Source organism: Mauremys reevesii, linkage group 21 (genome assembly GCF_016161935.1).
Source record: "Mauremys reevesii isolate NIE-2019 linkage group 21, ASM1616193v1, whole genome shotgun sequence".
Lineage (NCBI taxonomy): Eukaryota > Metazoa > Chordata > Testudines > Geoemydidae > Mauremys > Mauremys reevesii.
In genome coordinates, this window is record NC_052643.1 from 20,336,140 (window position 1) to 20,340,008 (window position 3,869).

Genomic DNA, 3,869 nt, shown 5'->3' on the forward strand with positions numbered 1-3,869 from the left:
AAAGGTCCTGTGGCTCACTTCTCTGGTCAGGAACAGTTTCTCCACCGCAGTCACCGCGTAGTAGAGAGGAGGTACTGAGGAGGATGACTCTGTTTGATTTCCTTCCATGTTTCTCTCTCTCTTCTCTCTCTCTGTCTCTAGTGTCTTCTCTCTTCACTCTCTCTCTCCTGCCTCCTTCCGCCTCCCGTGTGTATGGCATGTCTCGTGAGCCATGGAGTAGTAGGAGGGGATGAAAATCATGGAGGGCTGTCGGTGCTAGTGCAGCGGTGACTGTCAGTGTTAACTTGGTCTCATCGTGGGGGGCCGATGAAGGTAGGATGGAAGAGGGAGGCAGGGATGAGGGCAAGATCTCTGTGTAATGATGGCTCATGCTTGGCTTTTGTAGCTGTTCTTACAGAGGAATTGTTGTTCTGGAGCCGTAGCCGGAGGAGAAACTGCATCTGAGCAGCTTGGACATCGTTCTAAGCAGACATGAACAGTCCTCACTTTCTGCCTTCTGCATAACTACAGTGCATGACTTTTAGCGTCACATCTGAAGCCTAAGGTAAATGCAGGGTAGAAGCTGAGTACAGGCAGCTGCTTCCCTTTAGGTGGGTTTGGTTTCTCATAAAAGTTTTCCTCCTTGTTCTGGGTGTGGGAGGAGAATTTCACTATTGTGGGAGTAGCTGTGGGATTATGATGAGGAGAAGAGACAATAGTCTCCTTTAGTGTGACTCTATTGCAGGAGTCCCCAATGTGGTGCCTGTGGGTGCCATGATGCCGGCCAAGACAGCTATGTGCACCTGCCTACTAATTGCCAAACAAGCAGCGGCCGAAATACCACCTGGAACCGGCATCATCAAGAAGCGTTGCTGCCGAAATGTTGCTGATTTTCGGCGGCTGCGCCTCTCAATGACCCTGGTTCTCGGCAGTGATGACGCTGGTTCTCGGCAGCTGCTTGTTTGGTGACCACTCTTCTCGGTGGCTAGTTGTCTGGTGCCTGCCACACTAAAAGGTTGGGGACCCCTGCTCTATTGGGTGCAGGTGCAATAGACTGACCAAGCACTGCCATTCTTACGTTCAAAAGTTATGCAGACCAAGGGTCCATCTACCCCAGTATCCTGTCTTCTGACTGGCTAACGCCAGGTGCTTCAGAGGGAATGAACAGAACAGGGAATCGAGAAGTGATCCATCCTGTGTTGCTCATTCCCAGCTTCTGGCAAACAGAGGTTAAGGGCACCATCCCTGCCCATCCTCACCAATAGCCATTGATGCACGTGTCCTCCATGAATTTACCTAGTTATTTTTTGAACCCTGTTATAGTCTTGGCTTTCACAGCATTCTCTGGCAAGGAGCTCCACATGTCGAGTGTGCGTTGTGTGCTTTTTAATTGTATCTATAAAGGTGTAATGGGAGATGAGAGAAGAAGAACCTACACAACACAGCAGATTCCGATGATAACTTTTGTTTTTCCCTCTTGTGTTGTGCTTAGTACCACAGAGAGAGAGGTCAAGGTCCCCGTTGTGAGATGGAAAGCACACAAGAGCCGTGAGACAGCAAGCGTTGTTGATGCCAGGCTATGGCGATGCCGTCGAGCTGGGAGTGGAGCAGCCATCACCACCAGTGAGATAAGTGTCTAGTTCGCTGAAGACTCTGGTAACAGCCCACCTGCCTCCAGGGTTGGACTGGTCGTTAGCTGTGGCTCAGTTTGTAGGAAAAGATTCCTGACTAGCTGTTGTTACGAGGGAGACAAGGTCCCCGTTGTCAGGGGCTGGTCATTTCTCTGTCCACAAGCAGTGTCTCCTACGCAGCAGAGAGTTGGACCCGGGGGGTGACTCCAGCTAGTGAGTTTCTTGACTTCCTCCCACATTTTTCTGTCTCTCTCCTCTAATGTGTTGGCCAACACACACTCTGTCTGTCACTCTCTCTGTCCTTGCCTTTTCCTTGTGCTGTCTCCTTTCTTAGGACATGGGCAGGTGTGGTAGGTGTGCATCCCCATAGGCTTGGTCTCGGGAGCTATGAACAAGTAGGAAGGGACCAAAATCATGCAGGGTAGTGGGCACTAGAGTGCAACGGTGACTGTGGGTGTTGACTGAGTCTCTGCTCTAGTGGAGCTGAAGCAGGTGTGATGGGAGAGGGAGGCAGGGACAAGGGCAAGATTTCGGGCACCAATTGAATTTTGTGTAGTGATGGCTTTTGCTTGGGTTACTTGCTGCATTTGCAGAGGAATCATCCAGGAGCAGCAGCCAGAGGAGAAATCGGCAGACATGGACCTGAGCAGCCTGGACATCCTTCTAAGCAGAGATTAACAGGCCTCAACTTTCTACCTTCCACATAACTGGGTGTGAGTAAGCGGACAGTGCTTGGAATCCCTCCTCTGTTGTCACTCCAGTTTTGGTCTTCGTTGGGTATGTGGCTCTATGGGATTCAGATGCGTCTTTCCCTCAAGTCTCCTGTTCAGAGTGGCTGTTTTGGGAGTAGTTGCAACAGGTTTCTTTCTAGTTGTGGTCCTGAAGGTGTAACGGAAAAAGGGTTATGGGTTGAGGTCTGGGGTGTGGAAAATGGGAGAAGAACCTATGTAACATTGCTGACTGACATGCTAACCTGTTTGTTTCCCCCCTTTGTGCTGGGTTAGTACCAATAGAAAAGAAGTGGAGGGTCAGCGTCCGCTCACCAAATGCAATGGAAAGCGAGTGAGAGTGATGAGATAGCAAGCAATACTGATGCCACGTAAGAGCCGTCCAGCTGGGGTGGTGCGGCCACCACTATCAATGAGCTAAGAGTGTGTTTTGGTGATTGCTCTGCTCACTGCCAACTTCGCTCCAGGAACTGCTCTGTGCATTACCCTGCGTGGCCACACGGTGTCACTGTAGATCCATGCAGGAACTGCTCTATGCATTACCCTGCGTGACCACACGATGTCACTGTAGCTCCATGCAGGAAATGCTCTGTGCATTATCCTGCGTGGCCACACGGTGCCACTGTTCCTCTGAGAGAAACGCTCTGTGCATTACCCTGTGTGGCCACACGGTGTCACTGTTGTTCCATGCAGGAAATGCTCTGTGCATTATCCTGCGTGGCCACACGGTTTCACTCTTGCTGCATGAGAAATGCTCTGTGCATTATCCTGCGTGGCCACACGGTGTCACTGTTCCTCTGAGAGAAACGCTCTGTGCATTACCCTGTGTGGCCACACGGTGTCACTGTTGTTTTATGCAGGAAATGCTCTGTGCATTATCCTGTGTGGCCACACGGTGTCACTGTTCCTGAAAGAAACGCTCTGTGCATTACCCTGTGTGGCCACACGGTGTCACTCTTCCTCTGTGAGAAACGCTCTGTGCATTACCCTGTGTGGCCACACAGTGTCACTGTTGTTCCATGCAGGAAATGCTCTGCGCATTACCCTGTGTGGCCACACGGTGTCACTGTTGTTCCATGCAGGAAATGCTCTGTGCATTATCCTGTGTGGCCACACGGTGTCACTGTTCCTGAGAGAAACGCTCTGTGCATTACCCTGTGTGGCCACACGGTGTCACTGTTGTTCTGTGCAGGAAATGCTCTGTGCATTATCCTGCGTGGCCACACGGTGTCACTGTTCCTCTGAGAGAAACGCTCTGTGCATTATCCTGCGTGGCCACACGGTGTCACTGTTCCTCTGAGAGAAACGCTCTGTGCATTACCCTGTGTGGCCACACGGTGTCACTGTTGTTCCATGCAGGAAATGCTCTGTGCATTACCCTGTGTGGCCACACGGTGTCACTGTTGTTCCATGCAGGAAATGCTCTGTGCATTATCCTGCGTGGCCACACGGTGTCACTGTTTCTCTGAGAGAAACGCTCTGTGCATTACCCTGTGTGGCCACACGGTGTCACTGTTGTTCTATGCAGGAA

At 51.2% G+C, this 3,869-nt stretch overlaps 1 long non-coding RNA gene across 1 annotated transcript; it reads left to right on the plus strand.

Annotated features, from left to right (window-relative positions):
• The first annotated feature begins 226 nt into the window (after positions 1 to 226).
• LOC120387733 lies at positions 227 to 1,565 on the plus strand. The gene is made up of 3 exons (XR_005590314.1): positions 227 to 312; positions 386 to 544; positions 1,472 to 1,565. It is a non-coding gene; the product is annotated as an uncharacterized LOC120387733 (long non-coding RNA).
• The last annotated feature ends 2,304 nt before the right edge of the window (positions 1,566 to 3,869 follow it).